The sequence below is a fragment of the Zonotrichia leucophrys genome, chromosome 5 (assembly GCF_028769735.1).
Source record: "Zonotrichia leucophrys gambelii isolate GWCS_2022_RI chromosome 5, RI_Zleu_2.0, whole genome shotgun sequence".
Classification (NCBI taxonomy): domain Eukaryota; kingdom Metazoa; phylum Chordata; class Aves; order Passeriformes; family Passerellidae; genus Zonotrichia; species Zonotrichia leucophrys.
The window spans coordinates 35,169,822-35,196,990 of NC_088175.1; the positions used below are offsets into that span (position 1 = coordinate 35,169,822).

Genomic DNA, 27,169 nt, shown 5'->3' on the forward strand with positions numbered 1-27,169 from the left:
GAAGGCAAGAAAACGAACATCATTATTACTCATTAGTACTGAGTTTAAAATGCAGGACAATGCAACATACTCTCCTCCTGTCATAGTAGCTGGACCTCATCATTTGCCATTTTGCTGCTTTGACTCATCACCTGAACTGAGATAACAAAGACAGTTTTTTGCACACCCAAGATGCTACACCATGTGTACCATGAGCTACCATGTGTACGTTCCTTTTCCCTAGAGCTTGCATCAAAACAGAACAACTTTCAGCAAGGGGGGAAGAAAAAGTAACTGAAAGAAATCGATTTTTAGAAAGAATGTAACATTATGCCATTTTCCTTATATGGCCACTGGTATCCCATGCAGAGGCACAAACAATAGCCAGCTTGGCAGGGGGTGGAGTAAGAAGAAGACTTGGGGGAAAAAAATTATATATATATATATATATATTCCCTGCTGGCCCTCACCCTCCATTTCCTCTTGAATTTCTTTGTGACTGCACTGAAAGGGGTCAATAGCTCTCAGCTTGAGAAATGCAGTTTTGAAAGGACTATCACCAGCATCTGTATTTAAAGCATGCCTTTTACTTCACAGCCCCCCAGCTAATGCAAAGCTTTTAAAAGGCGAGCGCAAGATAAACTTTCAGGGTAAAGAAAAAGCGAAGGGGAGAGGAGGAACAGTGCCTATCTGCCTTGGGCTTACTGACACTTTCACTGGAATAAAGCTTGCCTGGCAAAGCAGGGACAGGCAACATAAGCTGCAGATGATCCAGAGTGCCACGGATCATTACCCCCAGCTTTAGTCTCCACCTCCCCATGCTTTAAAGCACATTATGAAACCACGTGAAGCAGCCAAGCACCACACTGGAAAAGAGTTTCAAGTAATTAAAAACAATGGGAAAATTAGAGCAGGACTCATCATTGAGCATATCAAAGCTTTAAAATCTTCAGCGTGTAAGAATTTTGTATCTGACAAACACAGGCAACTTAGTCAGATTTTAATAAGTTTAATTAACTTATCTTGATAATGAAAGATTGCACCAGTGGCTAAGTGGCTAAGATTATATTTAGGCTTTCTGTTTGAAGAAATACTCCAGAAAAGCTATGGCATTTTAGAGCCAGGATTTATTGAGAGGGAGGAGGAACAGGACTGTAACCTCCTTCTTTGAGTGCCAGAGGACAGAGCCCATGTGGAAGGCTGGCACATGCCCAGTTTTTCAGGACCCCCAGGCTCCATTTCACATTGAAGCCTCATTCAAACATCCAATGGCAATTAAATTGCAGTTGCTTTTTCTATTAGGATGTTGTTTTTAAATCACTTTGGAAGTGGATGAATCCACACAAGGAATTTGTACAGCTCAGCTGTTGCTGTAGTCTCCAGGTGTAACCCGGTCATCTGCATTCCAGCATGCATCTGTCTTAGAAACTGACTGTTCTCCCTAATAAAACTTTTCCAAATATGAGGAAGAAAACCCGGATGAAATGTCACAGAAAGATGCTCTACTTTGTATTAACTAAATACAACCAGGTATGGTTTTCCATTTCAAATTTATTTGACTGTATCTGGTTATTTCACTGGAGCCTTTCAGTAAACATTAGAAGAAGCCCACATCATTCATCTAAGCCAAGTCTGAAATTCACAGATGGAAAGGTGCAGTAGTACCTCCAGCAGCACCACACACAGCAAAAAGGAATTTCATCCTACCAAATTGTCTGGGAGAAAAGCCAAAGAGACCAGAGAATACTCCAGAAGCACAGAAGTAAATTGCCTCTGCAAGTCTCTAGCACTGGCAGCATATGACTTTGCATTTCACTTTAGCTCCCAATCATGTTATCTTTCTCACAGGCATTCAAATACATTAGTCTGTACCTTATCAGATCCTGAATTACGACTGTAGAAAAGCTCCTAAGTCTGAGAAATGTAGTTCAGAGACGTTTATGGGGCTGTAATGAGTACTGACAGATAAGCCACGCTCATGCAAACACACTTGCAACTGATGTCTGGTTTAACACAATACAGCCCTAAGCCTTCAAAATATAGCCTAGGAAACAGAATCCCCCCATCACCTACTACTAATTGCATCTGCAGCGGTCAGGGGTTGAAAGAGAAGTAAGCAGATTAATTCTATTAGTCTGTGCAATAGTATCCCAAGGGGACAAAGGAAAATCCCATCATTTAAATCAGGGCTGGTAGACGCTGCTGGGAATGATGTTACATACTAGTAGGGGATTAAGAGTTTGGACTAAAGGGCCTAATTTTTTCTAGATCTGGTTTCCATGAGTCATAGCAATTAGAACTGCAAGGCTTTTGTGTTTGTTTTTTTCGACTTACGGATGACCTGATACATCTTTCCGAGTTGAAAACAACATTATTAAATTAATTTCTTACTAAACCCTTTCCCCACAACATACATTCCTGTATTCCTTTTTCTTAAAAAGTTTTCTGTTTAAATTAAGGTATTTTCAATACAAAATTAGTTTAGAATACAAAATCTAAGTATTACTTTATTAATCCCTCATATGTCAAATTTCTCTTTCTTCAGCACATTCCTCCCACGCTTTTAACCTATATTTATCTCAACCATATGGGCAGTCTTGATCCTCTGAAAGTACATTTTTGCTGAGAAACGTTCCCCATGCTGTAAATGCATTGTAAGCTTTCATCCCTGAAAACGTGGCAGGCAGTGGTGACAAAGCCCTTCTTGAGCCAAATGAATGGAAAAAGTAATTTGCTCAATCCAGTGCAAGTGAGCCTGAGCATCAGAAGCACTGTCTGCCTTACCTGTGTGCTGCTTTGAGGGGACAGACTTTCAGGGAAATACTTGTTCTCCTCAAGAAGTCAGGCTGTACTGCATATGCATCTGTCAGGATCCTTGCTTCAGGTCTCTAACACTGTGATCGAGGCCGGTCAACCTGTCAGAAACAGCAAGGAAAATACATAAGACACATACTGGACCTGAGGAGAAGTCTGCCACCTTGTTTTACTTCCTCCTGCTTGGGAAAGACCAACTCTTTCTTGTACACCTGAAGAAATGAGGGGAAGCATCTCCTAGTGACCATGAAGACCCTATCAAGGTCAGGACTAAAGGCAAAATCTTCTTCCCCACTCTCCAGCTCATAAGGCTGACCAGAAAAGGGCTTTGACTGGAAGGCAATAGGAGGACAGGACTATTTCTAGCAGCATAAGGAGGAAACAATGAAGTTGCTCTGCATCTTCCCCTCTTACTCCTCTGCACAGCAGAGGAGAGTCATGCCCAGGAAGAGGTGCAGCGTGTCCCAAAAGGCAAGTTCCAGAACAGGGGATGGAGTGGTGTGTGATAAAACACTGGTAGTTTAACACACACACACCCTTTCTATATTGTAGGCAACAAATGTGCACACATCTGCTCACCTGCTGGATAGATGCTAAAGTACCACTTATTCTGAATGGAGGGAGCCAGAAATGATTGAGGATCAAAAAAAAAAGGTGATGGAGTTAAGAGGCAGGTAAGGGTGGGAGGAAAACACCAACAGATGCTCAAGGGGTGAAAGCAATAAGGCAAGCAAAAGAAGGTAATTCAGAGCCTGCAGAACGGCATGAAAGGGCGGTGGGAGAGGAGAAGGGATCATGCCAGATTGCATCTGTTTTCTACTTGCAGAAATCAGCCAGACACGGGGCACAGAGGTGGGGCCATCACTTTAACTGAGCAACCCTTCCATAGCAGCTCCTCTCTGGAGAACAGCAGCGAGTCTGGATCTCATTCTCCCTGACAGCTCCAGTTCAGATATGAAGGTGGCGCCATGTAAATCCATTTCATGATATTAATTCTCTCCTCTCTAGTCTACCTTGTTGATTTGCTTTCTTTTGAAGCCCAAATCCTCTGCCTTACCCTGCCTCTCCAGATCTCGGGGCCAACACCAACTGTCCATGTGAAACATCAGGTAGCATCTCTAACCCCTCTGCATCACACAACACTTAGCACCTCCTTCAGGATCGAGATGAAAAGCTGGGAGAGAGGGTCTTGTCACAGCAACTCCTCCCTGAGGCAGGGCTGCAGAGGACATGTCAAGCTCCCAGTCTCTGTCATGCTGTCTGAAGATGACAGCCATACTGAGCTGAACTGCCATTTGTCAATCAGGGATTACAAAGCCACCTACAAGCCAGCTGGAAAGTGCTAATGTCACAGCAGACCACATGAAAGGAAATTCCTCCCCCGCACGGGGTATCAGCCCTCTGTCAGCAGCTCCCTGCTCCCCAGCACAAAGGTGTGATTTCACACTCGCCCAGGATGAGAGAGGGACTTTAGTGGGAGCACAGGGGCGTTGGTGAGGAGTGCTGTGCACCCTGGACATCCATCCTACATGCAATAGAGGGGCAGCATGGTCTAGTGAGCAGAGCAAGGGCCCACCAAATGGTATTTGGGCAGTTCTCCGTGCCTGTGTCTCCAGTGGACTCTTTCAGCACTTTCAGGGTGGTTCATCCTCCCATGGGTGTTTGTTTACAAAACTCCTCTGCTCTGTATATCCTGGCATTTCAAATACACACATACCAGCCACATCCTGGTTTCTTTCAAGGGGACGGGCAAATATCTGTGAAGTGCAAGTGATTGTATGCAGAAAATGCACATCCATACACTTCTACACAGGACAAAGTGCCTGCTGCCTAACAAAAACATATCCTGTTACACACAGTCCTAGTCCTTTCAGACATAAGGTACTGAATATTAATTCCCAGCCTTTGAAGACAGTGAGGGGAAAAGTTTATTCAAGTTTGTAAAGTGATCTGAAACCACAACATGGAAAGTGGCCCAGGCAGGCATACCAAGAGTCATCAAAATTTTGATTCAATGGCATTTTTGTAGCAATTTTCCCTTTCCATTATGGAAGGATAGGCCTATCCATGTAAGCAAGCCCCAGTCATCCCCTATTACTATTCCTGCTGATGCACCACTGTGATCAGAAGCAGAAGCTATCATATATTTAGGGTCACTAATAATGTATTTTGTCTTCTGTGTGTGCTTGCTCAGATGAGAGATTTCAATCATCTCTATTCAAGGAACATTAAGAAACACAAGATATATCAGGTCGTATAAATCCTCCTCTCCAGTGGAGGATCATGCCTCTCCTCTCCCCTCTGCTTTGTTTAATCCAATTGAAAGTGTCTCAGGCAGCAGGAATATTCTTCTTTTTCTCAGCAGACTCCAAAAAATTCTGATAGAGAGCTGTCTTAAACACTTGTTTCATGCATAAAGCGTCTGTCTGGCTTTGTTTTTTTTAAAAATGTGATTCCTTAGTATCTCACCAGAGTAAAAGCAGTAGCATGAGAGAAATGTGAATTAAGGAAATAAAAAGCAGGCTTCTTCTCCAAGGCTGATGTGGAGGGACAGAGATGGACAGCAGCACTAGAGCATCCAACACTCCTCTAGCCTGCAGGTGAATTTTCAATAGAGGTCTATGGATCATCTGGGCTCAATACATTTTTAATAAGAAAACAAAAATAAACAAAAGCTCAATGTGGAATTTCACCCAGTTGTTGCCCCAGTCTCACATTCTCCCTAATCAGCACTGGCTGCTATCAGAGACAAGACCCTGGATTAGACATGACCCGACCTGGGCCAGCAGCTCACGGGTGCTGCTCCCACAGCACTGCACGGAGCCCCACACCCTTGAGGCTTTAGACTGTGTGGCTCCTGAGTTTGATTTAAGGGGCACAACTACTGGAATTTAGTTTCTGAAAAAAAGTTTTCTTTTAAGTCCAACCCTCGTCACAGCTTTCTCCCCACCTCAATGTTTCTATGCTTTGGGGCCCCAGTGGTGGCATGTTTTGCAAATTACTTTTTTTTCTTCCTTGTGTACTTGTACAACCACACACATGGTTGTGTTAAGCCACTTAATCAAGCATAAGCAACGAGAGTTTGCACTACACACTGACACAGACATCAGGAGGAACACAAAGCATTCCCATTTAACATTTTATGCATCAGAAATAACACCAAAACAGATGTAAAGCAAGCCAATTCTTCATTACTTAACACAACACAAATCTTTGTGCATTAAATACAAGTGAAAGAGAGCTGTGGAGTTGGCATTAGCTTGACAGATGTTGAGATGAGCTGCACCAGAACTGAGTATCTCAGCCTGAAACAGTGCATGCATTAAAAAGGCGTCTGCTTATTGTTTGATATGTGTATTTATTTACATAGACAGCTTGCTGACATGCTGAAGGGCTGGGGAGGGTGGTGTAGGCTGGCATTTTAAACCCTCAGCAGGCATTCAGCAAGTGGCCTGTTATCCTTTGGTCATGTCACTAGCTTCCATTTTATTGCTGAGTGGTAGCAGAAGAGGGGAGCAGGGAAGGAACCAGGATCCCCTCCATTGTGCAGACTTAACTCCCTCCAGGAGCTTGCCCTTAGCACACAAGGCAGCATTCCCAAGCTCAGCCTCCACAAGCATGTTGCCCCTAGGGCTCACCCTCCAATTTCTGGGGCCTCTGTGCCTTTGACACAGACATGGGAAGGGTCTCTGAAAAGCAAGTCAAGTGCAGCTCATTGTTGCATAAAGAGATTTTTCTTAACAAGAAAGAAAATTAATTAAGTGGATAAAATCCCACAGGTTGGAACAACAGCTGAGGAATTATCTTTCTATCAGGTTGGTAATGAGGACTAAAAAACCTCACACAAACATTAACAGCTTAATATGGGCTCATTGGCATTTCAGATCAGATGTGAGATTTGGCATTCCCAGGAGCACCAGATGCAACTCCAGTTACAGACCAAACTAAAATGCATTTTGCCCTGCTGAAAACAGTCTTGTGACAATGTCTGAAAACTAAAGGTACATATCTACCTACACAATAATTTTTTCCCACAGAAATTATGCCCAGGGGGACTGTAGGTCACAACATCCAATGCCTCAGGTTAATCTGACTCACCTCTGACACCTGAGTTTAGATATGTCAAGTGTGTGAGAGAGTTCTTCAACATGCTGTGTTGAGCCAGCACAAATATGGGTGCACATCAAATGACACGATCAGACACTGGCCAAACCCAGCATCTCTACCCACAGCACTGCACTGAGCCCCACACCCAGGAGTTTCCCACCAACACACTGGCTGCTCAACTGTTAACACTCACAATTACTTCTTAATGCTAACAAAATAATACAGATTTTTTTCCCCATACCCTGAAATGGAAAAACTACCTGCTCTGGGAACAATTACAAGAATGGCAATCATATTCATGGTAACCACCTGCTACTGGGGTTCCTACCACAAAGAAGCTATGTGGCCTACTGAGCACCATGCTGAACTGTGACAAACTATTCAAAGCTACATTTCAGAAATACTTTAACTTCCCTGGCAACTAAGGCAAAGGAATTTGTCCCCTCATCCCAAAAGAGAAAGGGGGGAAAAAAAAAGTGAACTACTAGCCATCTTTCCCAAACATGCCTTTGCACATCTTCCTGCACCTTTGGTACTGTTGATATCACAAGAGGTGATAATCCCTTGGTCCCACAGAACCAAGCTTCTTAATGTGTGCAGCATAAAAGAGCTCCCTGCCCAAAAAGCTAGCTGACTAAACAAATAAAAAGCAGGAAAAAAAATTGTATTTCCCTTGTTACAGATGGGAAGCAGAAATCCAGAGAGACATTGGCTGTAAAGATCCGGCAAGAAGCCAGTGAATGAACTGAGAAGAAAACATCTTCAGTCTTGAAGCTTATTCCTTCAATGGGGAGATCACTTCTTTCTTCCTTTCCTGTTCTCCTGGTTTTCACTCAAATTTGTTCCTTTTACAGCTTGTAAAGTTCACCCTTAAAAACAAAGCTGATGGGCTACTGGTGCTTCTCATTTTATGGGGAGGAGATTTAGGGATTCTGATGTAAATAGTCACAAGGAATTCTTAGCTGGCACCCAAATACTGCCCCAAAGAGGCCAAATGCCCCCCATCCCCTTAAATGAACAAGTGCTAGCAGGTGCAGTTTTGGGAAGTTTTTTAATATACTTAATCATGGGGCTTTCAGTTTACCAACTCAGAACCACTCTAGTGCAGGTACTTCCAAGGTAGATGTTTCATATATTACCCATGTGTTACCAGTCAGCACACATGATAACCCTACCAGATGAAAAAAATATTTTGAAATTGCATGGAAATGAAAGACATCTCTTTCAAGTGTTTTACTAATTAGCCAGACTTACCAAAGGCTAAGGATAATGGAGCATTTCCCCACTATGTCTGCCTCTCATTAATTCAAATGCCCTCTGTGCCCTAAACCTATTGGAAAAAGAAACCAACTGCACTTCTGAGCAATAGAATTAAATTACCTGCCCCAAGGAAGCAGGTTGCCTAACAGAAGTATTTGCAATATTAATAGCTACTTCAAATAATTTTAAATCATCATTTAACAACCATCAGTACTTCTTCAGTTTTTCTTGAATTTGAAATATCTGTAGTGCATAAACAACAGTCAATCTAACTGTTTTTCAAGTTTTTTTCTTGTTTGACTCAGAAATGATGCTTTCTGTCAACCTGAATTGTTAATTTAGGTTTGCTATTGCAGCTCTCTCCTCTTTCCTTGAATAAAGGGCTGGCTGATCCCTGGGATACTGCAGCACAGCACTTGGGTTTTCACACTCAAGCTGTCGCTCTATTAGCTCTACAATCTGGCAGTTTTCTCTCCTACTTTTTAAAGGCTCTCATCTATCTCTTGTAGCTTTTTCCTCAGATTCACCTGGGAAGGAACACTGAAAATTTTGGGCAGGATGTTCCCAGAATTACAGGAGCATTTAAGGGGAGAAAGAACCCCAGATATTCAAAGCAGCACACACTGCATGTGCAGCAAGGGTGTATGTCTATTATAGCAATTCAAACATCTGCTGGTAATGAGGTTAGTTTGGAAAGGCTTTGATTCCTGCCTAGGGAATTTAGTGTAGTTTGCTTGCTCCATGAGAATGCCATGGGCTTCCTCGTGCAGGGTTAGATTCAAATATACTTTCATGTATTACAGAGTTTTATGTATAATACATGTGTGTGTGATTCTGGTCCTTCAAAAGATTTCCCAGTGAAAAAGCTAATACAGAGTGGAGCACTTCATGGAGTTGTATAGCTCTTCAACTCTCCTTTGGAATGTGTCATTAGTTCTGCATAACTGATATCTCTGTTTTATCTTCTTCAGATCCCCTTTCTTTAAACAAACTACAGATTCCCCCACTCCCAAAAAAATGTCTCTTAAGTCCCGATTGTTTTTCTTGAAACACACAATAATTTTAAAGGGCTTAGCAGGAGTATTTCAAGAGGAAAAAGTACACAAAACCCAATAATCAAGTGATAAAGGCCAAAGAGAAAGTCACAGTCAGTTATGGAAAAGGACATGCAATGTTGTTCCATTATCCTCTTGAAATGAAGAGTTAAATCTTGCAAAATTCCATTCCAGTGCCTGCTACTCCACCTAAATCCTCCTGACCACAGCAACAAAGCCATTCTATAGCACATCTTGGCATTTTCATCATGTTCCCAACATCTAGCTCATGGTTCAAAGGTTTTGGTCCTTCAAAGTAATGAAACTGGTGATGAGCACATGAAATCAAATTGCCAACTGCGAAGAAAAAGAAAGTTGATTTTCCAAGACATGGAGGAAACCACCCTCTCCCCTCATATTCTTCTCTGTATTCCCCACTGAGCAGGTCAGGTCTCCTTGCCCACATGTTACATCATTTCTGCATCATATCAGTGTCCAAACTTGTACTGTTCTTATCTGCTTCTTCCTGGAGTCTGGGGTACCTCTGGCTGTGCACAGGTACAAGCAACCACAATAAAGTTTTGATTCTTGCAAATTACTGAACTTTACTTCTGAATAAAGGCTATCATGGAAGACTACGGTGCAAATACACCAGCATAAGTCAAAATTAGAGCAACTTTAAAAATTACCAGTGAATAAACTTCCTTGGAACATGAAAGCCAGCAAAGTCAGACACCACACATGGAAGTACAGTTTAACTGGCTAGGATGGAAATCATGCTGTCATTGAACAATAGGGCTGTCCATGGCAGAAAACTGGGTAAAGGCAGAGCTGAGCCCTACAGAAATAGCCCCTGGATTTTCAAGTACCAAGAATCAGATGCCAAAATGTAAATACTATTAGCAACTTAAAGGCCTCAGAAGGGTTTGTTCTGTCTGTACAAGAGAGAGACACCTATTAATGACAGAAATTCCTTCTTGTAACTGGAAGAAATTAAGAACATACAGAATCAGCCAAACAAAGAGTTGTGCAAGATAAAGAACTCTAAGTTAATGCCAGGTAAAGACATACATCCATTCTATTCCTCTCCCAGAAAGCAAAAATAAAAAGTTGCCATAAGAGCTGTGTTTTTCTTTTCCCTTCTACTCTCTGTACGTTTTAAAAAAACCCAACAAATAAAAACCTAAAAAAAACCCCTAAAAAACCAACAAAGAAAAAAAAATCACAACAAAAACAAAAAACCACCCCAAACCCCAATACAATACTCTTTCTGACCGCCAATCTTTCAGGAAAGAACAAATCTGACAGAATTTTTTTCCAGAATTTAGTGTTAAAAATGGTCAAAACTTCTCAATGGTTCAAAAGCAACATGACTATCAGTAAATGTATTAGCAACTCCAGCAGATGTTAGAAACATAGGGATGAGGTAATTGTTTCTTTAGTTAAGGCTCAATTGTTTGAGCACCTTACAGCCATTTTGAGTTGCATGGCATTCAGCAGAATTATAGCACATCAGAATGGACTGACTAGGGAGAAGGCAGATTTTAATTTCTTGCTGGTATTTTCTGCTGATGGTGCTTTTAAGGACTCATACCAGCTTTCATTACAAGGGAATCTTCCCTATTTGCAAATGTTTTTCATCACCAACTTTCCCCCCAACCCATCCCACTGTTTTTCTCTTCTGTCCTCTCATTCAGCTGTTTAAAGAGCTAGTAATCAAAAACAGTGTAGCGTAATGGAACTTGTAATTGTGGAGTTGCTCATGAAGTTTAGATCAAGGACAATTGTTGTTATTACATGGCACAATATGCTGAAGATTCTGCAAGAACTCTGGATGAATCCCAAAAGATCTCCCAGAACTGGAGCAATGGGATGCTACCCCTTTGAAAGCCGCAGAAATCAAGCTCTTTGGCTCACTGTCACAGTGTGTCAGCAAACAAGCATCTTTCTCTAGCTTTCCCAATTATTAATACACTTATTAAAATGTGAGACAATGTTTTCTGTTCTAAAAACACTGTATAGTCAGTGAATACCCTTTTGGAGAAGTCAGTCAATTAGAGAAGGAGCAATTCTGAGCCTTGAACACAAGAGAGGGAGGGATGCCAAGGGAAACTACAATTCCATTGAAATTGAGGGCAAAGCACTCTGTCTGCAATAGCAGCATAAACATATCCCAAACAGATGTATAGAGGCTAGCTTCACAAAGTTTTAGAAGTGGTCAGTGGTTTGGGGATGCATCAATACAAATGTTTCAGTCTGGGTGTTCAAGCCTCCTGAGGCAAGAAATACTTAACTGTTTCTGAAAAACTTGGCCCTCTGGAAGTGTTTCAAATGAAACCAAAATAATCTGTCCCCCTCTCAAAACTTTAGATGTCACTGACATAAATGGTGAGACTTCTGCCTCTTTCATTAGCCCACAATTTTAGAAGTATTCCCAAAATGCTGCGCATGCTGATATGCCTGTCTTTCCAAGCCTGATCATGTAATAGTCTGTAGAAGCCAAAATGCAACTTTTTACAAGCCTGAACAATAGAGAGGGGTTCTGACTCTCACGTTTCCTCCAGACAAGGGGGACCCAAGGTTATTCCTTCCAACCAAGACCCTGCATTCTGTTTTTCCTATTACAGAGCTGCTTGCAAAGCTATGTCTTGAAAATAACTATGGCCTTATCTTTTGCCTGACCTTCCCTTGTGCTTTTTTTCTATCAGCTTCAATTTTTTTTCAGCACTTCAATAAAGGGCGCATCTGCAATTCAGTGTTTTGCACCAGGAAACTGAGAGACAGGGAAAAGACCAACACAACTTGTAAAACAGTTTGGCAAAGACAGTGTGAACTAATATAAGCCTATTGGCCTTACAATTGGCAACAAGAGCTTTTACTAGTACTTAGCTTTTTACTGCAGCATTCCACAAGAATCTAGAGGAGGACACGTCCCAACTAATTAGGTAGGCATTGCCACCAGGAAAACATGACAAGGAAACAACTGCACAAAAACCCTTTCCTGCATTATTTGTCTTGGTCTCTTGGGCCACACAAGCACACAAAAATTCCAGATGAGCTGTGGCATAGCTCCTAAGACAGCTGCTCTGGACAGACAGCTGCATTTCATTTTGGGTGGAGTTAGGTGTTTAAAGGCCCTCAGAAAGCAGCTCTTAGCTGCAAGATGCCAAAGAGAGCTCCTGCATGGGGAAACTTTTGTTCCCTTTGACTCACTAAGGGAAAGCTGCTGCTTATAATAGATGATTACTTAAGTCAGCTCTAATGTCTAGCTACCAGCTGGCAAGGCACAGCAGTCTGCACAGAGCTCAAGCTAGGAACATGGACGAGCTATCTACCAGAAAAATGCATTTTGGAGCATGGAAAGTGAGCACAGCAACTGGGAGAAATGACAAAGCCTTGGGAGGCTGTGAAACCCTGCTCTTTCACACCGATGGATGGTGCAATCAAGATTTACAGCCTTTGAAAGCTTTCTCAACACTTGCACAGCTCCAGCCCATCCGGACAAATTACCAGACAGCTCCTCCAAGGCACAAGCATGTCAGTCTCAAGACAGTAAGGAGAGGTGTAGCATGCATATCCCTCACCTAAGTACACCTCAGAGGGAGGTTGCCAGAGTTTTTACATGCTGCTAGAGCATTCAGAACACTCCATCTCCTAGCTACAGCAGAAACCAGCCGCACTTAAATTAAAGGCAGGTGGGAAGGAAAGCGAAGGTTCAGTCACCAGCTGCCATCCCAGGTAAAAGCAGTCAGAGCCATGCTACGGCACAAGTGTCTACACTAAAGACTTCTTCCCCTCTTGGGTCTCACCTCAGGAGCAAGACAGATGGAGGAAGTATTTGGATCACTTTGGGCTTTGCTTTCTCAGTGTCTCCTCTGAACAGCTGCCACAGCATCCTGCTGGAACCAGGGCAGCTGAGTCAGGGATTTCCTTTGACTGTCCTGTCTCCACAGCTCACTCCCACTGCTGTGGACTCCTGTACTAGGGATTAACTGGAAATGAAGAACGTCAAACAAAATAATCAGTGTCAGCTCTGCCAAATGAGCTGGCAACTAGTAAGACAAGGAAGGCCTCGCTAAAAGCAATAACAAGATGCAGGAACTACTCTCAGGGCCCGGATAATGCTCCACAGGGCCTTTCTCCACTGCAACCAGAAATTCCAAGCCAGACAAGAAGCTTTCCAAGGCAGACATTAAACATTCATTTGTAATAAACACCCTCCTGACCCCCAGGGACCAGTGAGAGGTGTAAGGAAACACAGCAAACAGAATCCAGAGAGGCCAGATGCCTTGCACTGTGGTTATTTTAATATGTGAAGAAAAATAATAGTAGTGTTTTCAAAATGGTTCATGGACCATACTAAGAAACAGCAATGATATTTTTTATTTTGGACACCTTAGTTCTTCGAGGGCAGTCTTCCTTTATCTCTGAACAGCAGAAGGATATGTTTCTCAATGTTATTTTAGAAATGTGTACAAGAATTTCAAATATGCTCTCTGCTTTCCAATGCAATCCTTGGAATGAAATGTCTCCACATTTGCAATCATTTTATCTCTACAGAGCAAGGAGCAATTGGGGACAGCAGGGGTAAAAGGGATCTGTGGGACCACAAACCAGAGATTGGGACCCATAAGAGCAGCTGGCTATTGCTCATTTAACGGCTCTGGCTGGTCCAGTTAGTGTTGGATTTTATTTGTCTATTGATATTGTATTCATGGTATTGTGCTTTTAAACACAACTGTGGAGTTCTAGCAACGTATAACAGGAAAAGTCTTGCAAAATCAGATGGAAGGGCACATATAGGGCACTCTGCAACCATCTCTGAGGGTGGAGGTCACTATATACAGTTTCCACAGGAAATGTTCATAACTCAACAATTTATATGCATAAATTTTTCATAAAATTATTTAATTTCACATATGCCAAAAAATAAATATTTAAATGATTAATATTTTGAGACCATAGCAGGAAGACGGACAAAGACAGTGAAATTAATAAAAATGCAGCTGAGCGCATAGCTGAAGCTTTACAGCAAATTTGTTCATTTATGGTAATGTCCACTGTGCATTAGCATTTCCATAAATACTCTGTAAATAAGATTAAAAAGGATTGTTTCAGTTTCTGCTGATAATCAAGTGGTAAAGAATGGCTGCAGAATAAGAATTTTGTAATTCAATGCAAATATTCGTGCAAGAAGCTAGATCCTATGAATTATACGCATTTAGTCAGGGAGCAGAAATACTATTGTGTGACCTATGTGTCAAAATACAAACTGAATTGTGCAGCTGGAAGCTGAACACTTGAATACCAGCCACTGAATACTAAAAAGGAATTGCCTGTAAACAATCAGCAAACCAAGAAGCAATCTATGAATAATTTCAAATAAGTTGTGCAGTTGAAAAGTCAGTAAGTTATTTGTAGACAATTTGTCAATAGAAGAACTCACATAAAAATGTATTTTAAAAATTCTACAAATTATCATGTAGATATCAAAAGAGCATTTATGATTCATCATGAAAAGACATAAGTAATTATAGCAGGGGTTGAAAAGGCATTTTCTTTCTTGTATTATATTCTATAACCAATCAGGTGCATTGGAATAATACCTTTAGTTATAATTCTGCTGATCCCCAAGGAATAAGCCATTAGTGTGTGATGGAGACACGATGATGAAACTTGATGGCTGAGTAATCTGATTCGCTCTCACCAAATTTAAGCAAAATCTGACGTCAATGAATCTGTACTTGAATGTACTAATGTTATTATTCAATTTCATTCCTGCAGGTGACCATACCAGATAACAATTTCATTCTCTTGATTTGGAGAAGAGCAATGACCTGTGATTCAATACACAGCACAGCCCTCTTTAATCCTTTAAAAATTTAAAGCACCTGATTTGCCACCATTGTGATGTGGGAAAAAAAAAAAAGACCACAAGCCCTCCTAGCGAGGTATTTTCCAAGAGCTGAGAGCTGCAGAACAGGGATCTCAAGCTGTACATGACAGCTGTAAAAAGAAGATTTGGTGACCTTCCTGCACTGCTAAATCAATTATTTGTTGAATTTACCACAATACTATATGGAGAGGCAGCAAGCAGTCACCAATAAGCCTCAGTCCCCCAGGTTCATGGCAGCAGTTCCGGATGGAAAATTCACGAGTCTCCCAGTTCATGAGGAAAACAGCAGGTTGTGGAATACAAGGAAAGCTGGTCCTGTTCAACTTAATGAGATCTACTCCAGGAGAAAAAGGAAATACATTTTTAGAAGGATCTTATTCTGAAGGAGAATTCCTGGAGCCACAGATCTTGCAAAAACACTCGGTTTCCTTAACCTCAGTAATAAAATGCAGGAGCCAACATTGCTGCAGAGATTCTGCAGCATTTTAAAATTATTGTATCATTCTGCTTCTCTCATCAATTTTGAATTTCACTTGATCTTTGTTTGGTTATTACACCAGTTCCTCTACTGCTGTAACAATGGAGATCAGTACGTGACATCCTCTGTTTCACACAGAAGCCTTTGCTTCCTTCCTCTTGACCTGAAATTAGGAGCACTGCAGTGGATGGTCTGAGAGGAATGAATCACATTGACTAAATAACCCAGTTTGCTAAATCACAGAAACCAGAGCAGCAGAAGGGCGGAAGCAACCTCCCTCCCACACAGTTTGAGGGTTTTGGGATTCTACATTGCGTCATGTATTCTCATTCATTTGGGGTTCTACCACCTGCCCCTCCTAAAACGTTTAGATCTCTACTTGTTACACCTCAGCAGTGCAGCATATCTCCACAGCCTTCCATGAATTACACATTTGGGGAAATGTAACAACTGTGAGACTTGTTGCATTTCCCCAAATGTTTTACAAGTGGTCTCAAACATTTGTACTGCTCACTTCAAGTCAGGTGGTAGACCAGATGAAGAACTTGCTCTCAGGTGTATCTTGATATCTCCCAAAAAGCAGGAGGGCAACTTCAGAAAATGGTTACTTTTTGCTAGATACTGCTTTTCCCTGCAATTGTACCTCTCCTTGTCCACATGAGGTTTACTGGCAGTAAGTGTTGTAACAAGGACAGATTACAACTTGCATTAGTACATCAGTGGGGTGTAATGAAGCCTTCAAACAAGACTGATGTATTTGGAATTGAGAGAGAGACAAAGTAATTGAAAAGGACAGGAGAGTCATCACAAGTATACTGTGTGTTTGGTTTGCAGTCCAGCACTTTGGAAGAGGCTCTGGCACATTTGTCTAGTCAAGATTAATCACACTTCTGCCAGCACTCAGCCGGGCTTCAGTGATGTCCCTTCCCTGGACACTCTCTTCTCCTGTTTGGGTCAGCAGTTAGAGGAAATCCTAGGAAAACAAGCACCTCCTTTGGGGCTGTATTTAAACAAACAGACAGCTCCTCCTGAGCAAATGCCACTGTCATAAAGACATCCAAATAATTTTTCAACATGTCACAATGTGTTTAAGGAGGAGAGATGCTGTCAGGCTGAAAAGCTCAGGCCATTAGGAATCAGCCACACTTCTTGGGGTGACTGACTTTAACTCTTCTGTACACTTCTTGCCCTCCTGCCTCTCAGGATAAAGTAGCAGTGTAGTTGTTTCACACTCCCCAGCTGCAGAGGCTGGGCACGGTTTGCCCAGGAACCCTTGGAGATCTCCCAGCCCAGGCAGGGCTACAAGCAAGGAAGATCCTAACCTCATCCTGCTGCTAAACTGAGGAACTTCGCTGTCATGAGAACACCAAGCCAATATACCACAATTTTGGAGCCTCACAGAAAATTAATCTTTTAAAAATGAATAAAACATCTTTTTTACTTCTAAAAAGGATCTGTAACACCACCAGGAAAAGCAAGTAATTCTCAAAAACTTTACTCTGTCGTAGAGCAACAAACAATTTTATTATCTCCTCTCTCACTAATGTGCCACTAACCTATCCTGGCTTCACAACTACATTTTCTCCAGCAGATGGTCTAAGTGATTAACATAACTTTGCTAAACTTGGGGAAAGTGTTCTCAACATGTACTTATTTAGTTTAAAAGCCTGATGCTTCTATTTCAGATATGAGAAACCACATTTACATGTTTAAAAGACCACCTCCCCCAACAGTATCAATAGACTTAATAAAAGATCCAACCTACTTTCCCTGTCAACCTTATCCAAGACACTGACGTTGATAGTTGTCTTGCAGTACAACTCTTCCCACTGAATCTGCTTACATGTCTCTTCCGGCCTGTGTTCATATTTCAGTCAATAAAGGATGAAACACTAAAAGCAACAGCTTCCCCCTCGAAGCATACCAAAGCATTTTCTTGGTGTAGCATTTGTATTTCTACCAGTACAGGTAGAATTGTGTATTCCTCCTCTTAGACCAAGTGCTCAAGAAGGAAGAAATCAGCAGGAGCTGAGCTGGCTCTCACAAGCAAGAGGCCTTGCTTTCAAGTCCTTTGTACAGTATATTTACAAAGCATCAATGGAAACTGAAGGTGGCAGCTGGTTAACATCCTCTAACACCACTACAGAATAGTTTTATCCAGAAGTTAGCAAGAGCCTCATAATGAATTGAGGCTGCAGAAGGAATGCAGGCAGACTGACTAATTACCTCCCATACTCTGGCTAAGACTCTTGCTTTGGAACACGTGTTAGGGGATCTCTAGTACTCACAAGCAGTCAGATCTCTTTTTCATGTCTCCTTTAAAGATGTATTTCTAAATACCCAACACAGCTCCCTCAGCCAGAGCTTTCACTCTGTGTTGCATTGCTATAGCCACCACTTTCCTTTGCCTTGCTCAGAGCTGCCATCCGCTCCTGCAGCTCTGGGATTCACCTGTTTCATACTGACCAGCAGGAGAAATCAAGTGTGAATACTGAGGGCAGCATAAAATAACGTCAGAATTGCCACCACCAGCCCTCCGAGCTGGGCATTTACTCGGAAACAATCAGAACATCATTCTTGCACTGAGAACCTTGTCAGGTTCAGCAGAGTGAGCACAAGGCAAGTGGAGCAGGAATATAAAAAACCCAAATCACATATTTCAGTGGAAGGAAAAAAAAATAGCCTAATTTAAAACAAACTTCAATACAGCATTGGCCAAAATGCCTGCTAAGGGTACTTATGCAATAAATCAGCTTCTGATTTCTGCTTAACCTTGTGAACTTTTAAATCTGTACATGGAAATCTCTCTGGTTAGAAAAAAAGTAAAAGGAGAGATCAAGTTAAATAGTTCACCTAGCAAATATGCAAGAGGCTTAAAAACTACTAGCCTCATTTCCCCAGATTAATCTGCAGTGCAAATGTGAAGATGCTAATGATTTATTTCTCACCCCTTGGCACCAACTCCCTCTCGGTCTCTTTAAGACAGAAAAATGAATAATAATAATGATAATAATAACAAATTTATGTGCTCTTTTCATCAACAACTCTGAGCTTTCATTTCTGACTTGGAACTAAAACATCAAAAACAAGCTCCCCAGCCCCCATCCCACAGGGTGATCAATGATTCTTTACCACTTATAGAAGATCTAAAGAGGCACTTATTACATTTATTATGTTACAGTCACCAGCACAAATTCTTTTCAAAACGTAGTAATCCTGTCCACGTGACACTTAACTCCCCAGTAGGTCCATTTGCAGTCAGGTTAATAACCTTCATATTATGTAGGTAAAGGAAGATTAACTCTGAATATGTTGAAACCAAATTTATAGTATGAAACCTCCTCCTTTTGTTCAGTTCTAGGCCCCGCTGGCCTCTACCTAGGACTTGACAAATCTCATTTGACAGTGCAGGCAAATGACTCTTGATTGAGCATTTGGGATCAAAGAGGGTCCTCTCATTTCCTCCCACTGCAGCTCTGCTGGTCTAGTCTCACCTTAATTTGTCTTCCTAGTCCAGGAGAAATAGCTAGCAAGCAAGCAAAAATAATTCCTTTCCCACTAGAAATTCAGCTCTCAAAAATTCATTTCTAATTTCTGTGTTTTATCCACACTGGCTTTAGAGCAAAATATTACATTTTCAGAACGTAATACCCTATTTCCAAACTTCAACGGGCACCAGAACTCCTATAAGCTAATAAAATCCTCAAAATAAGATGGAGGAGGAAACTCTAAATATTACATTGCATTTTTAACAGAAGGTAGGTGATTTTTCTCTCCTGTTTTTCCATGCTAAAACAGCACCCAGCAAGCACAGCTTGATGTGCCCAAGTCAGGAAACTCTCAGAGTGGTGGCCTCCCCTTTGAACCAAAGCAGCAAAAATTCCCATTAGATATCAACAAGGTAAGGAATAGAAACAGCCACCTCACTCCCCCAAGCAAGGATGAGCCAAATGACCCAGCTGGATTGTCCAGCAAAACATTCCCACCACATCTTTGCTCCAGCTTGTTCTCCTTGGGGCTCCTCCATCCAGAGGCTTTTGTGCTGATAACAGGTGCAGCCCCCAGGTGCAGGCAAGAGCAGCAGGGCTCATTCAGCACAGTGCAGGAGATGCTTGGGGAGGAAAAGACATAAGGGGTAAGAGAAGAAGGCAGCAGGTCCTGAAACTCTGAAGTGCTTTAACCTAATGAGAAGAGGATTTTACAACAGGCACCTATGAACCTGCTCAAAATCAGAAGCATCTGAATGGAAAACAGGCTGCCAAAACCCACCTGCTACCAAGCACCCTTCTCCAAAGGAAACGGGAGCCTTGTATTTCAGGGGGTCAATCCTCTTTTCAAAATGAAACACTGATAATAAAGAGCTCATAACTAACAAAGCCCCAAGTAGCCATGAAACACAGAGTCACTCAGGGACACAGACTTCCAGCTCTGTACTTGACAGTGGCCACCAAGGACAAATCCTTCCTTTGAGTAGGGAAGAAACTTCAAAAGCAGCCAGGGTCTCATTTTTATTGGGTGCTGTCAGGAGTTTTGAGCTGGATTAGGCAGAGTCCCTGATCCTTTTCCTCCATCCACTCCAGTCAGATCCTGGACTGCCAGAGATCCATTTTCAAGGATGTCTAAAATGAGATCTGAGAAGTGGAATTAGAACTTCCTTACCTGAGTCATCTCCTTAGATGACAGGATGCAAATTCACTGGCACCCCAGAGATGGACCAGATGAGCCCTATTATGACACAGGCACAATAGCAGGACCTGTGTGGGCTAGAAAAACAGAGGTGGACAGGAAAGAAGACTTTGCAAGAAACCTTCAGTTCCTGAATTTCAGATGTTGAACAGACTCAAAATCCTGTCACACTCCATCCCCTTCAAAACAAAGCAAGTTGGAAGGAGGAGAGGTTATTTGTTTGTTTTAGTGATTGCCTTTTTTTTCAATCACAAGTCTAACTGATATTTTTTAGCCAAAATTCTTCTCAGATTAAAAACAAACAAACAAACATGCTCAAAGCATTAAAACACTAATCTTACAGGTTTTAGATTTTAACATTTTGACTTCATAGAAATTCCACAGAAAAGAGTGTATCCTCCTAGACCTCAAAATAATTGGGAAGAAAAGACTCAGGCATTTAGGCAAAATGCATATCACTGGCTCAAACTAAACTGAATAATCAGCAGAGCTCCTAACCCCAGGCTGGCTGGAGGCCTGGATTCCCTTAGCTTAGACACTAACTGTAGTCACTCATTATTATTCAGCACTGGCTCAGCACAGACAATACACACACTTAGTATTGTAAAAAAGCAAAGGAAGGTACTCTTCCTGCCTCGGTGGATTTATTTTCTAAGGCCATCAATCTCATTCTGACACTTGGTACACGTGGCAATCAGCAGACAGATAACTGTCAAAGCACTGCATCCTTTTTACCTTTCTTATACTAAAGAGAACACAGCTACATTTAGGGACTCTTTTATGAAAACAAAGCTGGTCAAAACATTTTGAATTCATACTTCCTCTCAAAATGAGAGAGGAAAAAACACCCTGTGGTAATCTCTCCTGGTTTTCAACTCACTCTACCTGAAAAGCAGCTTTGAAGAAGATAGTGTTCAAAGAATATTTGGAGTTAACAGAGCACAGCTTAAGAGGAGCCAGCAGAGCTCGAAGCATTCTGATCCTCACTTGGTAAGGAGGTGCTGGTTTTAATGTGATTGCTACAGAAGCAGAGACAGGAAACCCTCTGCAGGGCTGCCATGAGGCACTCCAAATTTGGCAGATTTAGTTGCAAATGTATCTCAATTTATGGGGATAGGATAAGGTAAATGGAAAGAAACTTTGTGCTGACTTAGCCAAGGCAGTGACCTTTGTGATGGACGAGTAATGCGATGGTTGACTCTCACAATTAAAAGGCAATTATAATGTATATATGTTAAGAGGAGTTCTATAGACTTATGTTTTACCCACCCTTGTGTTGTTATCAGGGAACAGCCTGGATTTGGCACATTTGGGAGGGTCAGCTTGCTACTATGGCAACACTGGAACTCCAATCAAGATTTAAGGAAGTACACTCCACCACTGGACAGAGAAGAAGGAGTCAACAGCCAGAACTTTGGGAGGGGCTAAAAGTCAAAACATCCATTGTGTGGGTGAGCACATGGTGAGAAAGATCCTTTGCTCCCGGCACTGTAACATTTTCTCTATTCAGTCTTCTGTTGTGTTTTTGATAAGCACAGGTTGTAATAAACCTTTCTAAACTTTTGGAAATGAGTAGCACTTCTCACACCTTGATGTGCCAAGCCTGTGTGTGCTGAGCTGCAGCCAGGTCAGTCCCCCATGGCAGCCAGCAATCTCAATGACTTGCTCCACTTTGTGAGCCACACCAGCGCCAAGCCATGCTGCAAAAGCAAACTTCTCTCTTCTTGGCCACAGATAAGGATGAGCTAAAGCCTTCATCTGATAGGGTAGATAGGAATAAACACACCTGGTTTTTATCTCCAAGATGTTAAGTCTGTGATAATGTGTACACAAGAATGAACACAAGGGGAAATCTACCCCGAGGGAAGTGCTTTAAACATTACTGAAAGGAAACCTGCCTCAATTCCCACTTAAGGGAGCTGGAGGAAGCAGAGATCCAACCATGTATGCAGCCACAGCAGCTGACTACATTGCTACAATTTTCTCCATCACTTCTTTGGTTCTAACAATCATATCTATCCTTTATGCATATAGTTTTTGGATGCCCAGACCACAGCTACAAACACCCATAGTATGGTGCTGTCAGAATGCAAACAACCTCCTGTTCCTCCTGAACACAAAGGCTCTTTTCGCCAGCAGTTTTTCCCATTCTGTGGAAATCATTCAGTCATTCAGGAGTAGCTAACAGCTATGCTGAATTGACTTGACTGTGAACTCCACATATTGAAATTCCTCTGTTTCTGAGGCAAAACATCTAATGACTTAATTTCATGGAGAGCAAAAATGGATAGCAGAGTAACTAAAAAGAAAGTATGCTGCAATGCAAGGAGATTTTTATCCCCCTGTGGTCTTTGTTCAAATACGTAAAGGAGAGCCCAGATCAAGGAAAAGAGACAGACTGGATGAAGTTCAAAAAGCCTGAAGTTTTTACTCTCTCACAAGACACTGGGTTTACTCCATGGGCAATTCTCTCTTCTCTTCTCTTCTCTTCTCTTCTCTTCTCTTCTCTTCTCTTCTCTTCTCTTCTCTTCTCTTCTCTTCTCTTCTCTTCTCTTCTCTTCTCTTCTCTTCTCTTCCTTCCCTTCCCTTCCCTTCCCTTCCCTTCCCTTCCCTTCCCTTCCCTTCCCTTCCCTTCCCTTCCCTTCCCTTCCCTTCCCTTCCCTTCCCTTCCCTTCCCTTCCCTTCCCTTCCCTTCCCTTCCCTTCTCCCTTCCCTTCCCTTCCCTTCCCTTCCCTTCCCTTCCCTTCCCTTCCCTTCCCTTCCCATCCCATCCCATCCCATCCCATCCCATCCCATCCCATCCCATCCCATCCCATCCCAATGTTGCTTCTGAATTTGAAAGACTGCCCTGTCCCTCCTATAGCTCTATGCCACTTTACCTAGCCAGCTTAGGCAGAACTGAGTTGAGTTTGTTGCCTGCTCTCCTAGCACAAGCACCATGGATGCTGCCAGGCACTTTAGAGAGGCTGGAAGTAGTGGCTTTTACCCTCATCAGCATCTTCTGGAAGGGGAGTATGCCCTTAGGTGCCTGTGGGCAGCCACATCAATGTGACATCACATCAGTGTGAAGCTGTCAATTTAAAAGTTAAAAAGAGACATAGCCCAGCCCTGGCACACTCCATAGGTGCAGTCAAAGGGGAGATAGGCAGTAGCTGAGCAGGTACACACTGTGTTCCCTATTTCTACTCTCCTCTAGGCAGCGAAAGAAGAGACTTCTGGGCCTCTGCCCCACCCATATCTCTGCAGAGGAAATACCAGAGGGTGCTGCCTGAGCCCAGCCACAGCGGCCGGAGAGAGGACAGCCACCAGCAGAGTCAGCAGCCCAGCACAGAGCTGGACTCAAGGCTACTTTCAGATTGTGATTTCAGGTTTACATTTGGGTGCAGGCAGTGTCTCTGGATGCCAAGTCACGCAGGCAAGGGCCAAGCGCTGCTGGCCAGGCTCCATCCCCGGGGCCTCCAGCCCAGCGCTGACGCAGAACTCCATTGTGAGCGAGCGATCTCGGGGGAAATGCTCGCATCCGGGCAAACATCCCTTCGGAAAATCCGAACCAGCCATTAAGCCCTCGCCTTTCTGAGCAGGCTGAAGCACACAGAAATTTGGAGTCCCAACTGGCAGTGTAGCAAAGCAAGTACTTAATGATCATCACACCCAGCACATGGACAGCTAATCCTCTAAAGGTGCCAAGTGTGTGCAGAAGATGTGAGCGTCCTTTCCATCTGAGGGTAACAACATCCTCCAACTCACTGAGCTGAACCAAGCACACCAGAAGCCAGGGTGGCAAATGACAGCACTATGCATCAGAACATGAATTATGTAAAATTATGCACACAAACACACAGGGGATGAGGACATCCAACTTCTTCTCCCAGTTGTGGCAGGTATTAGCTCTTCAGCATGGGCTTGCAAACTGCTTAAAATCCTCAAAGAATATCTTTCTGGCCTTGCATTTTCCTATCTCCTCCCTACCCTCCTTTTCACAAAAAATTTTCCTAGCAAAAATAGCCAGCAATGAGCATACACTAGAGAATATAAGCTGGATTTCTGCTTGCTGACTTCAGTTTCACAACCCTGTGGCTCCGTTTGCTTTGGTGGTGTCACTTCTGCTTTGTGAGGGAGGGAAATCTCAGGTCCCCAGTGTGCAACTCAGGCACAACACTGTAAGTGTTTTCCTGTAAAGTGGTTCAGTCATACTCTCAGAAAATAACTAGAGCCAAGAGTGATTTTATAAGCTTAGAGGAAAGTGTTTCAAGCAAGATACAATGGTGTGGGTTGTGAAAGGCACAAAACACCATCTATACCCTTCACCCTAGGCTCGGTGTAGCAATCTCTGACTGCTGACATTTGTTAACTTTAGCAGACTTTCTGTTTTTAAAATAGATAAAAATGAGTAAATGAGTAGACCATCTTGACAAGAAACCCTAATTTCCATGCCCATTAAACCTTAAACCTTTCCAAATCTTCTCCAGCAGCTGCAAGCATCTTCCCAATCATTTCTGGGATGCCTCTTGGCAGGCTGCACAGCAAGCCACAGAAGTCTCTAATGATTCCTGTCTCTCTCCTTGCAGAAGTAAAGACAGATTAGATTTGTCAAATGGGGATAAGAAGTTAACGGGGCCGATAAGGTTAGACATGCCAAGCGATTCAGCAAACAATTCTGGAAAGAACGATTAGATCTGGGCTAACTAAGTATGATAAATTCTGACTTTAACTCAATTACTTACAATGATTTTAGACGTCTGGGAAGAGCTGAGCACTACAGTGCTGTAATCAATGAATGTGCGTGAAACTGGGCAGGCCCCCTTCCTCACTGCACCTCCCAAAAACATTGAAATTCAAGTTGAACAGTTTTTGAGGAAAAAAGGTCTGAGAATTTTTCTAAATCTAAAACCTCTGTCTGGGTCATAGGCAGGCTCTAGCAGCAGGAAAATCAAGATCAGTTCCTGGCTTTATTTAATTATTTTTAATTGCAGAAAATAAACTTGTCTCAAAGACTTCCACAGTCTGATGTTAGTAAGAGGCCAATAGAGACAAACGCTTGATCTCTGCTCTGTCTGAAGAAAGCCTTTTCCCCCTACAAATGCCATCAACTGGAATAGTCAAAAGAAAATATTTGTTTTAGGGAAATGCTCTATTTCTTTTTCGCTAACCTACAATCCAAAGACCCTGAGGTCATTCTCTCCTCCAGCTGGTGCCTCCCCACTTTCTGTGGCTCTGCACCATCACCCTGTAAGAGTGAAAGTCACCCCAGGCAGAGGCCAGCCTGAGGTCTGGGGTTCACTGAAGACTTACAGGCTTAATGCAAAGATCAAGGGGGTTTTGAAACCAAGACCATTTACATCAGATTTTAAAAACTCTAGATGGGAAAAATACCCTGGTTTCTTAGCTGCTCACCAACACATGACATTTCATAATAGCAAAGACAACAACTGTAGGTTAGGCCAAAAACTTTCTCAGTCAAGTTGGCTTTGATGTACATGTCTTCAATAATAAACTCATTTGCTGCTCATGTTTTCATGCTGAGGCCTTATCCAGAAGGAATACTGCCTCTCTGTTTTTTCCAAAGCATCTTTCATTTATGTCATGAAACATATCAACCTAGTTGTTTTCATCTAATTTAATTTGTGGTCCTAGTTTGTGCTAGCACCAAAATATTTCTTCAGTGTGTTGTTAAAGAGCATAGATACATTCACACAAACTTCAACAAACTATTGTGGACAGGGAAGTTTTTGGGGAAATTGCTTGGAGAGGTTTAAAAGAAATTAGTGCTCTTTTATTATAAGAACTTGTAGAACATAAATACAACTCCCAGACATTTTTCCTTTTTCAAAAACTTCTGTACTCTAGGAAAAGCCTTGAAGCTACCACAAACTGGCAAACTGCAGACCCAAGGATTATTTTGTAGAAAAGAGTATGAAAATACTTTCATTGCATGCATGCAGAGCTACAGTGTTCTTGAATTATGCCGGATATCTAAAAGAGAGCTGAATGTAAATAGGATGCACCAGTATGGCATGTGTTGAAATTAAATACAAAATATATGAAAGAAAAGTTTGCTTCAAGACTGTGCATTCTCTTACTGCAGCAGGATTACAGTATTTTATGTGTATTCTCTCTTAGCGATGCTTTTACAAAACTGAAGACAGTACAGAGAGCTCAGAAGTCTCTGGCTGCCCAGCAATCCCTGCACTTCCACTCTGCAACCACATGCTTGGTCTCTGTGTACCCAGGGCAGTGCCTGCCAGCAGCCCCACTAACGAGCCTCTTGGAGACAGTTCTTTATTAGTAGAAGCAGAATTCTGTATTTCTAAGCCTAAATGACATCCAGGCGAAGATAGCATGCAAATAGTAGTAAGCAAGATTTCTCCAACTCAGCTATGATAAACCCTAAAACAGCACTATGCTCCTTAGGATGTGCAGGTACACACACTTAATTCAGGACCATCCGCAGAAGGTAAAAAAGAAAGGCTTAGGGATTTAAGGACCTGCATTCTTCCTGTAGAGTTTGTTTAAGGAATTCTGGCTGGCAAGCAGGTCAAGGAAGAAAAAGCTTGGATGGATAACATTAGTTGATTTAAAAGATATTGTATTTCAATCATGGTCAGAAATCTATCTACTTTAGAATCATTGGAAGGGATACATCTGGATCATCAAACGTCCAGTTTCTGGGTGCCTCTGGGGTGCTGAGAAAAACTGAGAGAAGGTTTGACTGTGAAACAGAACTAGCTAGAAGAATTATCCAAGAATGAGCTACTGAGATGCACAAGTAATGCATTATCTCTAGGATGAAGGGTGTGGCATTAAAATGGTGTGGGAAAGAAACCAGGAGACGTGATGAGTCAGCAAATAACCGGTTAAAACCTCTGGCTTTAGCTGTGAGGCACTGGCCTGCTCAAAATCATACTTGGAGCAGAG

The 27,169-nt window shown here is 42.3% G+C and overlaps 1 protein-coding gene across 8 annotated transcripts in view; it reads right to left on the bottom strand.

The window, feature by feature from the left end:
* The window catches only part of TSPAN18 (tetraspanin 18), a 121,230-nt gene that overhangs the window by 56,946 nt on the left and 37,115 nt on the right, over positions 1-27,169 (bottom strand). For all 8 annotated transcript variants that reach the window (XM_064714396.1, XM_064714391.1, XM_064714390.1 and 5 more), the window contains one exon: positions 2,764-2,894. The gene's annotated coding sequence lies outside the window, so the exon portion shown is untranslated. The remainder of the gene's footprint in view (positions 1-2,763; positions 2,895-27,169) is intronic.